Source organism: Condylostylus longicornis, unplaced genomic scaffold, assembly GCF_029603195.1.
Source record: "Condylostylus longicornis isolate FDR11 unplaced genomic scaffold, ASM2960319v2 ptg000166l, whole genome shotgun sequence".
In the NCBI taxonomy this organism is placed as follows: Eukaryota; Metazoa; Arthropoda; class Insecta; order Diptera; family Dolichopodidae; genus Condylostylus; species Condylostylus longicornis.
The window spans coordinates 142,402-154,633 of NW_026578134.1; the positions used below are offsets into that span (position 1 = coordinate 142,402).

Consider the following 12,232-nt stretch of genomic DNA (forward strand, 5'->3'; position numbering starts at 1 on the left):
ACTTTTAGGAGAATTTTACAAGTGTATATAGACAAAATTATAAAATAATAAAAAACGATAATTTGTATATTAAAGCTAATCGAAGAAGAGAGAAAAAAGAGAATTATTTAATTTGCAATTTTAATATGGGATTTATGTACATATTTGAAAAGAGCACAGTGACACTTTAAGATTTTGTACCATTAATGTTTTGACGTACATTACGACTAACGAGGTACATAAAAAACACCGTTGTATTTTTTTTTCGTGTACACAAGAGAAAAGAGGGTAATAGTTTAAATTATGAGTTGCACACAGAGAGTGTATCAGTATAACATTTTTTTTTTTCTGGGAGAACCTGAAAAAATTTGGACATTTTTCTCAGTTGACAATATAAAACACGTTTTCTTACACTAAGTTTTGCTCTTTCGAGTTAGATTTTTTTTTTTCGAAAAAATAGAAAGCTTAAAATTTTAAACACAATTCTTGTGTTTTCAAGAGAGAGACATTAATGTCATACAAATATATGAAATATAAAAATAAGCTCAATTATAAGGATATTTTCTAGTTTTTTTTTGTTTGCGAAAGAATTCTAAAAATTTCGAATAAATGTATTTCGAAATAAACTTACAAAAAATTTTACAACTTTTCAAATTTAGAATTTTTATGAATATAATATAATCATAAAAATTATACGTACAAATTTATAATACTCGTATATTAACTCTTTAAAATTATAGGTATGCAAATGTGTTTTTGTTATAAAAATATTAAATTCAAGTTTATAAGGTATTTAACTTTATTTTGAATTAGTGTCTACCTATTAATATTTAAATACGTTGCATATTTCTAGTCAGGCCCGGTTCTGACCTGTTCGATGCCTTACGCGTTTTCCAAAAAGAGCGCTCTCTCGGCTTCAAATAAATGAATAATATGCAGTAAATATTGGACATTGCGCATAATAATTGCGCCTCTGTCTTCTACCACTCATTGCATATAATTACTTTGCATGTATGGTAGATCCGGGGCTGGTTCTAGTAAAGATTTTTGTAAAGAGTAACTTTCAATTCGATAAAATGGTTGTAAATTTTTTTTTTTTGATCGATGTTCAAAAGACTTTCCGAACGAAGCTTCCAAATCTCATTGAGAATTTTTCGATTAAAGACATAGTACAAATATAAATAACTTTAAAAATCTTACATTTATATCTCCTAAATTCTCAATTGTGGCTTATAAGAGTAAGACTACTTCGGATCAGAAAAATAGTAAAATCATTCACCTTTCCCTTTACTAAAATCTATCGAACACTTGTCGTATTATATCAAACCCCTAATTCATTTAAAGCCTGAATTACCTTGAGGGAATTTCAAAAAAAAAAATGTATTGAAATTTATGAACGTATATAATATTATCTTACACACCAACTCTTTTACACCAACAGTCCTGGTTTATACTTGCTAATTATGTACAAATAACGGCTACCAATAATAAAAATTTTGTTGTTTTCTCTTTTTTTTTCTTTCCCATAAGAATTTTTCGAAAAAGAACAAAAAAAAGAACAAAACAAAAAAAAAATATAGAAAAAACCAAAAAGCTTTTTGAACAATTTCTCAAAACCCTTGCAATTATTGTGGCGTTTGCGTTACTCGAGTTAAGGTCGATATTTGCTTTTGTGGTATATTTTAAATATCGATGTCAGAAAGAAAGAAAAAAAATTTTTCCTCCTATTTTCTTTTATAAAAGAAAAAAAAAAAAATTAATAATAATTCGGTAATGGTGGAAAATTATTAAAGAAAAATCATTTTTATTCACAATTAAAAAATAAAGTAAAAATAAAAAGCAATTTTCCTTCTAAAGAAAAAATTTTAAGAAATAGAAAAAAAAAATTTCAATTTTTTTTTGTGTATTTTTAATTTTCTTAAATAGAAGAAAAGAAAATAAAATTTAAAGAAGAAAAAGTCAAAATAATTTTTAAAATTTTCACAATAATTAAAAAAAAATTTTTTATTTTTTGGTTTTTTTCTAGAAAAGTGAAAAAAATTGTGAAGAAAATTTCAAGAAAAATTTGTGTTTAATAAAAATTAATTTTTTTTTTCTAATAATTTTGTTTTTTTTTTTTTTTGTATTTAAAGGATTTTAATTTTTTTTCTCCAAAATTCATTTATTTTTTGTTTCTTTTTTTCGTATACGATTTTTGTGCATTTTTCAAATATAATTAATAATTTTTTTTTTTTTGAAATTTATTCTTTGAGTGTATTCTGGGTGGTCGAAAATCAATTGCCGAAAAATATTTTTTTTTCCTTTTGTGAAAAAATAATTATTATATTTAAATATTTTTTTTATATTTTTTTTATTAAAATAAGTGTAAATTATTTGTATATGCATATATATGTATGTATGTATACATGCTCATAATATTCACAGTAAATGTTAATATAAAAAAAAAATTTTTTTTTATTCAAATAGGCTTTTTAAATAGCAAAAAATTTTGCAAAATTTCGTGGAAAAAAAATTTAAAAAATATACAAAAGATTATAACTTGAAAAAAAAAAATTAATTATTTTAATATTTTCCTGTATATAAGTAAAAAATTTACTTATTCACAATAAAATTTGTGTGCAATTAAAGCAAAAAAAAGAGAAAAATTTCTTTTCAAAGTGGGGCTCTAAAATATTGAAATTCTTGTAATCCAAAATAAGTAATATTTTGTGTGAAAAATATTTTCAAAAAATTATAAATTTCGTATAAAACAGAGTATAAATTATTTGGGCCTAATATAGAAATGTGTAATTAAAACAAAACGAGAAAATTATAAAAAAAAAATTTTCCAATTTATGGGATTAATAAATTTATATTTGAATAGATTTCCTTAATTGCTGCAAAGGAATATGGAATAAAATGTAAGTTTTAAGTAAGAAAATAAAAAATATTTTTGAATTATAATTTATTTTTTATGTAGCTATTTATTTAAAAAGAAAAACCAAATTTAAATCTAACCTCATAAAAGGGAATTAATATACAGGTACTATAAGTTATGTACATATATATATACCTGACTCTGTATAACACATACACACAATAATAGGTAAATTAAGCAAAAAAGTACATTGGTATTTTTTTTTTGCATATTGAAAATAAAATTAAAAGAATAAAATTTGAAAATAAGTAATTCTAAATTTTTTGTATTCTAAATTGTGAATAAGAAATATTTTAAGATTGTCAACAAAAAATAAGAAAACAAAATACAAAACTGTGATAATAAATAAATATGTAAAAGAAAATGCAAACAATATAAAAATAAAATAAAAATGTCCTCCTCTATCGACAGCAATAACAACAACAACAACAATAACAATACATAAACAGTAAGCAACAACAACAACACTACTACGATAACGAAAATGACGACGACATATTGATTATGTGAAATTTTTTTTTTAATATCCCGTTTTTTGAAAATTTTTGTTTTCTGTTAATTTTCACATAAAAATTTGGTGAAATTATGAATTTGTTGTAATGAAATGTGGTGAATTTTTCATGAAAATTAGACAAAAAAATTGAAAATTTTTAATATTTTTGTTGAAAATAAATTTTTTTTTTTTGTAAATTTTTGTATAAAAAAAATTTTGTTGTAGTTTACTCTTTTTTTTTTTTTTGCAAAATTTTTCATTTTCGTTTTTTGTTGTTGCTGTTCTCGTAATTGTTGTTCTTGTATTTTCTCTGTTAAGGGCAACACACCTAAACAATTTTTCTTTCTTTTGTTTTTGTTTTTTTTTTTATGCACAATACATTCTACATTATTTAAATGTTTGTATGTATGTGTATGTTTATAAGAATAATAATGCATAATTTTTTATAGTATTAAGGAAAAGTGACCATTTATTGTGTATTGTTTTGAGTGGCGGATATTTTTATTTTTTTTTTTTATTGAAAAGGCATCTAGTTATTTTGCGGCGAAAATATTAGGGTAAGGAGATATATGTATCCTTTGAGGAACTTTGGATCAGATTAAAAAATAGAAAAATTGAGCTAGTCGCAGTTTTGAGAAATATTAAAAGGATTTTAGAACTTGACAAAATAATAAATTTAAATAACAAAAAAAGTTCTGCATTCGCTTGTTAGTCAAGCCTCCCACCTCGATATCATCCGTATTACAACAGCCTAACAAACCTGAAAGAAAAAAGAAATTTTTGCTTTAGGTTAAGGTTAAGGTCTGGCGCTACACTCATCAATTTTATTGCAATATGGATCTTCGCCATATTTTTACGTGCTTACGACTAATACTCTCTCGGTCGAAATGCAATTCTTTCAGAGGTTTTGCTCGAGAATAACCTCAAGCTGGGCATCATCTACCTTTTACGTTTGTGTTGATTAGTGTCTTAAGCGAGAAGATTTTAGTAGTTTTTTATGTAATCCGCTATTGTTTATAATTGAATGCAATATGCCTGTAAAAATTTCCTAAAGGTTCACTAAGAATGAAGTTTAATTTTAATATCTTTTGGTTAATTGACTGTTGTATAGGAATCACATGAATATATACTTCAAATTTTTTTTCGGTGAAAACCACCATATATTATGGTCACCTTAAATATTTGAGCAGAAATTATAGTAGGAAAGTAGTAGTTAAAAGCAGTATTGTATTAGCAGCCGAAGAAATTATCGATCGATTTTCCAATTGTATACATACCCAATTTTTTTTATGTATGGGTTTTTATTAATATATGTGTACGTTATAATATTCTAAAATGGGAGTAAAGATAAAAAAGAAATTGAGAAAAAAAAAAAAACTAAGAGCTTTTCTTGAATTTTTGTCTACAAAATGTGAATAAAATAAAGATGGAAAGCTTTAAATTTTTTTCATAGAATTTCCATGTGTTTATGTGAATATGTGGGTAGAAAAATAACCCTTATATAAATATTATACACATTCTTGTATATATATCCTTATATCTTCTATAGAAAAACGTGTGTGAATGTTTACAACTCCCAAAAGAAAAGCATGTTAAAAGTTTTTTTTCGATGTTTAGTTGCAAGTGTAGGCAAGTGTGTTTGCTGTTAATTTTGTTGAATTATTTGTTTTCGTTGTTTTTTTCCTTTCATACCTAAGCGAAGGTACATTTTCTCTATAATAAATCCCAAAATTTGTTTAAGTAGTAGTAAGTATGGTATGTATAAATGAAATAAAAGGAGAGAAATTAAAAATACCGAAAAGGAGAGAAAATATTTAAATTAAAAGTGTAGAAGTTTTAAAGTAAAATTTTTTCTGGTATTATAAAAGAAGTTCTTAAAGTTGGAGATTTTTAAGCAGTGGGTTGATAAAAAAATTTCAAAAGTTGATAGAGAAAATGCACATATTCCATTTTATTGTATGCATACGCTTTAAATTTACGTGGGTGATACTGTAATTAAATGAACGGAGTAATTATGTACCACATATGTCTGTGTTATACGTTCTGAGACAGTGAGGGTAGAACGTCAAGACCATAGGTAAATTATAATAGTTTTCTTGTGGTATTTATATTGTACATCATATGCATTTTAATTTTAAATTAGTTCCCGATTTTTTGTTTGAAAGTTTGAAAATTTTGAATTCATGATTGCATAGCTATTCCAATATTGTAAGTATATGCATCAAGAATAATTTAAGACAAATACATACTTCTAGTTAATATTATAAGAAAACGTTAATATTATATGGAAATATTTTGTATAAAGCATGTATTTGTATACAGTTTAATTCCAAATTTCCTATTCGCAAATTTCATTTATGAAATTTAATTTTTTCTATTCTATTTTTTTATTCTAAGGGTTATATTTTAAGCACTAGATTTATAACTTTATAGAAAAGCAATGGGAAGTTATCCACGCTGTAACCTTGGAAGCATCCCATTTTTACCCATCTTGTTACATTTCTCGTTAAATTTCAACAATCGTTACGCATATCGATTACATTGCATTTAAGTAAAATATAAATTATCATTCTGTACGTACTTGTGTATAATGAAGAAGAAGGTTATACCTAAAAGGGATACCAAACCGTTCTGTATAAAGTTTCTTGTCAACTTTTAATGGAAAAAAAGTATACTTAAGTCACTCGAATTGTGAATGGTTAATAATTTTATATTCGCTATCCTTCGAATATTCAAAACACTAGAAGCTCACGTATTTCTCTTTTAAATTCTCAAAAATTTTTCTTACTGTAATTTATACTTTAATATTTTAAGAAATTTATATCATGTAGGAATTTTGTTTTTCAACAATTCTCACCTTTAATGGTAACAACAAATGTAGAATGGCTTAATTTTATTTTTTTATATGAGGTACATCATATATGTATGTATAAAAAAAAGTCATGAATATAAATTAAATTCAAATTAAAAGAAAAAATCAAGTTTACCATAAATTAGATATTCTTAAGTCTTGTTTCATAAAAGTTTAATATAAATTGTGAATATGAATATGTGAGTATGTATTCCTTTCAAGATTTTTTTATAGTATCATTTACAAAAGTTATTTACACTTATTTAAATGGATCTGGGTAAAAATATGTACATAAATATCCTTTAAATAAATTTATGTAAAAATACAAGGACAAAATGTTTTTTGTATAGATGAAAAATTTGTTTAGGTATAAAATTCATTATCAAAATGTAGATGTATTTCTAGTATTCTGTTTTATACAAAATGATCGGACTCTGGGTAAGAATTGGAAAATTTATTAATCGAAAATTTATATAATGAAAATCCATTGCCAAAATTATTCAATTGCATCTTATTTCTATATAATTTTCTTATTAAGCTTCTGTACTCACTTATTACCGAACAAGTTTACGTCATTACAATGTTTTCATTTCTCAAATTTTCTTTCTTAAGTTCTTCTTTGGTATTTTGTGACCGAAAAGAAATTCAAGACCTGGATTACTATATAGAACATTATCGTCCTCTTCACTAGCACTTTCGTCTGTTTACCCATTACCCTCTACATCAAAGTACTACGGTTTCTAATAATACAAAATAATTTTAATAGAATATTTAATGAAGTCCTATAATAGATTTATTTAATTAAATGTGATTATATTGCCATGTCAATAAATGATAGAACACATACGAGAACGCAATACTATGAAATGATATTTTTTAAATTTGCCTTACGATATGCAATTGAAATATTGAAACTGTATTTTTTATTACGTGTTAATAATTTCTCTGTTGGAATATGAAACGGAATTAATCATTGAACCTTATTTTATTTTAAAATTTTTTAGTAATTATCAGGTAAAATTTTATCGGTTTTCCAATGAATTCTATAAAATTAATTGAAATCTGAATTGTTACATATTTTTCACCAAATCTTCCAGTTATATGCAAGACTATTATAATGTACAATTGAATAAAATTTATTGTAATATTTTACTAATAACCGAACAATGTTGTATAACATAGTTAGTATGTACACAAGCCACATTACTCTCTTTTCCAACTAAAACAAACTACCCCCGTTAAACCCCATTAACTGACTCCCTTAAATATTTTTTTACCAAATTTTCAGAAAATCTACTATTTCAAAAAAAAAATACTTTAAAGCATACATAAATTTTAGTTGAAAAATCTTTCCAAGTTACAAAATGAAATTTTTTAAAATTTAAGTAATTTCATATTATAACAAAGTATAAGGTCTAAAGTTTATGTAAAACGTATAAATAGTTTGTATATAAATTGCATTTGGAAAAACTCTACAATTTTATTATACATTTTGTAAATATATATATGTAATCTGTATGTTATACATACTTATACCCTTTAAATTATAATATTTTTACTTTTCTGTTATTATTACAAATTATAAAAACAATGTTATATTTGCAATTATTATTAAAAAAGAAAACAAGAAAAAAAAACAAACATACAAAATATTAAAATAATACAGTATAACACTTGAATATTCATACATTATAAATATGTATACATACATACATGCATTAATATATGTTTATAAATTTAAAACTGACCAATACACTTGAATAAATAGGAAAAAAAGAAAATAAAAATAATATTATTTTTTAACATATAAATATATACGTGTATATATGTGTGTATAACATTTATATTTTGTTATTTTTGTTAAAATATGCTTGAGTGTATATGTATATGCTCGGGTATGTATGACTCTCAAAGGCCTCAATATAATATAGCATACGAGTATAAAATTATTTGAGATCTTTGAACTTTATTCATTTTTTTTTTGTTTTTTTTTTTTTGTTGCATTTTTCTGAGTGTAATATTATTGCAATATGGAAAAATTGAGAAATTTTTATTTATTTGTTTTTTTTTTAAATGTGCACATACCTATACTCTGATATTATTTACAATATGCTTTATATTATTCTTTCGGAGTTCTTAAAAAAAAAAAATACAAAATATGAAAATTTTTCCTTTTCTACTTATAAGTATGAAAGGTTTTGTTTTGTTACGAGTACTATGTCCGTACTATATATACGAGTAGCAATGAGTAGTTGGTTAGTTTAATAATTTTTAAGAAAAAAAGCAATGGTATAAAAGCCAAAATAACAACGATATGGAAAAAACGATAATATAAAGTAAAGTAGAAAAGTTATTTTTATGACAGAACGTTACTTATATAGTACACAGGTACATACAGGTACACATGTATGTAATATAGAAGTATATTTTGTATGCAAATAACAGTAAATTAAATTAAAGTTAAAAGAAAATAGACATTTTGTATTTTATTTCTCATTCTTGTTTTTTTTCTAAAAGAAAAATATGGTTTTATAATTTATAAAGTTTCTTGTGGAAAAACAAAAAGAAAAAATAATATAAAAAATTTCACCTTACATAATAATAATTGGAAAATTTATGAGCTGTGAATGTAAATAAAAAAAAAAACAATTGTTAAATTTTTTAATATTGATGTTGGAAATTATGTAAAAAAATTATTATTACTCTATTATTATGACACTTTAAATCGAATAGAATTTATCAAAATGATTTCATAATATTTATCAAGTATTATGGTGTGCAATTATTATGTTACCCTATAAAATATTATATATAATTATGTATAACTGTAAATATTATGAAAAATCAAATAAATCAATTTCGTTCTGTCTGTTCAGTATTTCAAAGCAAACAATAAATGTTGTAGAACAAAATCAATACATACTTCTAATTTCTCACATCTCTTCAAATATAATTACAATATAAAAATAATATGGAAAAGGAAAGGGATAGTTTTTGAAAAATTTCGGCAATTTGTAAACTTATACGGCTAAAAATGTTTAAAAATTAATTTTACTATCATAAGAAATGATTAATTAAATATCAGAAATCTTTAAAAGTTAAATATTAATCTTTAATTCAGAGGCTCTCAAACTTCAACTTCTCTCGTAGACCCCTTGTCGCGTTTTTAATTTTTGATAGATCCCCTCCTGCTCCTTTCTTTGATAGGTTTCAATTTTTAACAGTAGCATAGGTACACGGTCTATGATATGAGAAAGTTAAATAAAAAATTAATTTAATTAAATTTTAATTTTTTCGTAGACCCCTAGCAGGTTTTCATGCACCCCTGATGGTTTATATAGACTACTTTGGAAATCACTGTTTTAAATTAATAATTGTTATGAAAAATCGGATTTTCCTTACATTTTTATAGTAATTATTTTTCTGCACGGCAACACGTATGAAATCAAAAATGTATTTATCTCTCTAACTCGAATTAATTTCAATTTAAAATTTTTTGGAAATGTCATTTTTTATTACCATATTTCTTCTACAATATGAGCTCTTTAGAAATTGTATAAAATCATGAATCTTAAAGAAAACGATCTTATACTATTTAAATTCATTTCATTGGCATAATTTAATTAAATCTTTAATATAAACAGAATAACTGTTTCAAAAAAAAATAATTATTATAAAATTTCTCCTAAATTTATGCAAAATTTTTGCAATAATCAGTAAATTATTTCAATAGAGTGTTTATATTGTTTAGACTTAAAGTGTCAACTTAATTGCTTTGTACATATTTATTAAAATGTGTAAACAGTTAAAATTGCAACCAAAGTCTACAGTTTCATCTAAATAAAAGGCTTCACCAGTTGCATCTGACTTAATAAAAATATATTAATATTTCCGCCATTTTGGAATTTAAAGATTTTGTATTATGCTGTCATAAATTATTTTAATTCAAGAATTTTCTGATCAACAAAAATTTTTCCCATAGTTATAAGGCTAAAACTACTCCCTGTTTCTGCACTCATTTATGTGTATGTACATAATTATGTACATATTTACTTTATTTGTCTATATGATTGCATAATAAGTATATTTTTTTAATAATCTTTAATAATATTTAATAAAAAAAAATGATTTTTTTTTCTTAACTTTAAAATTAACATGAATTCTTTGTAATACAAACATATGTTTTTCTTTTCTTTAGGTACAAATGGGAACATTGTACCTTTTATTTATAATTCCTTTGAAGCTTCTGTTTTACTTACTTATTATTATTTTTTTTTTACTGCTCCTTTAAATTTTCATAAATTTGTGTTTTTCTTATTTCTTTATAATATTTTTAGAATCATATAATAATATACTTTGAAGCTAGAAACATAGTTTTCATTTAAGTATTTTGTAATTTTGTATTATACATAAAATATAGAAATTACTATAATTCTGTTTCTCTTTTTAACTTTAACAACCTTTTATACCCTATATACATATACACATATATATACTCTATAGTCCTTAATACCCTCTTTTTATATACCATTATTTTAAATATAATTTTTTTATTTTGATTCTTTTGTTTTTGTTTTTTTTTTGTTCTTTATAGTTATAACTTCGCCATTTACTTTTGCTCTTTTCTTAAGAAAACAGCTAAATATATAAGAAGGAGCAGGTGCAGTATAATAGAATATGAATAACAGTATTCTTACTCTTAAAATGAACAAAAAACGAAAAAACAAACAAAAATATAAAACATTAGAAAAGTTTCATTTTGTTTTTTTTTTTTTTTGATTTTGTTATTTCATTTCGATTTAACGTTATATATACGTATGCGTGTGTGTGTATAACAGTTTATATAAAAAAGTTTATAAAGCAAAAAAAAAATTGAAATGAAAGTTTTGTATAATTGTGTATAGGACAGTTTTCCATTTGTGTATGTGTTTGTGAGTAGAAATATTCTGAAATTTTACTTATACAAAATGAAGGAAATTTAAATATATGTATGTATGTATATTGTAGTTACATAATAACATAACATTTGTACAGACCAAAGTATGACTAGAATTTCATATTTTAGAAATAATTTCATCTTATTCTTGTTAGTTTTGATTTCTTGTTATATTTATCTTTGCCATGGTAACCATTATTTATTTAAAAATATAGTAAAAATTAAGTAATCTACGGATATACACGCTAGATTAGATAATGTAGAACTTTTGCAGTTGTAGTCTTATTTCAAAATTAACAATCTGATGTTTTGAGGGAATGTTTCGAAATCTGATATCTTCGGAATCGAAATTTTTAATTTCCTAATCGGAACATTTTAGAAAAGAGACTTTTTTTTTCCTTCCGTCTGAATCCGAGGTCCTTAAGCCCTCACGTCACCCCTAAGGATCTTTTGTGATTTCCAACCCCATCGACATTAGCTCTATAGCAAGACCACTGACAAACTACAGTATAGTAGCCACATTAGGCCGCGAGATATCTCTTGGGGTGACAAAGCCATCCCGACCTTCTCCCTCTCCCTGGCCCTAGAAGCCTCTCCATGGCAGACGAGCCACGGCCTCACACACACAATAAGTGCTCCACCGTTTCGTCCTCCTCCAGGTATAGACAGCAGACATAGACAGCAGGCATATAAAAGAGACTTACACACATCTTAATTTAGTCAAAATTTGATTAATGCGCATTATTGGAGCTCTACCCAATTAAACGCAAGTATAAAAAGCTATAAGTATCGTTTATTTTTAAAAATTAAATATACTTAAATATATTTCCTTAAATTAACAGAACTATACATACATACATATATACGAATATATGTAGTGCATAGAAATGTATGAATTCGGGAACAACGAGGAGCGGAACTAACATTAATAAAATTTTTATTTCTAAATGCTTTATTGCTTATACTTTTGAATCTGATACATTTATTCCCTAAAGTATATACAAATGTCATGATTTAAGCTTTCAAAATAAGTTTGTTATATATAAAATTTAAAAA

General features: G+C 24.0%; 1 protein-coding gene across 5 annotated transcripts in view; it reads left to right on the top strand.

The window, feature by feature from the left end:
* The first annotated feature begins 1,612 nt into the window (after nucleotides 1–1,612).
* LOC129616265 (neural-cadherin-like) overlaps nucleotides 1,613–12,232 on the top strand; it is a 310,117-nt gene continuing 299,497 nt past the window's right edge. For 4 of the 5 annotated variants that reach the window (XM_055531823.1, XM_055531826.1, XM_055531828.1 and 1 more), the window contains exons 1-2: nucleotides 1,613–1,749; nucleotides 2,446–2,879. The gene's annotated coding sequence lies outside the window, so the exon portion shown is untranslated. Of the gene's footprint in view, nucleotides 1,750–2,445; nucleotides 2,891–12,232 lie in introns of all 5 variants that reach the window. The other variant, XM_055531824.1, reaches the window with a different exon arrangement.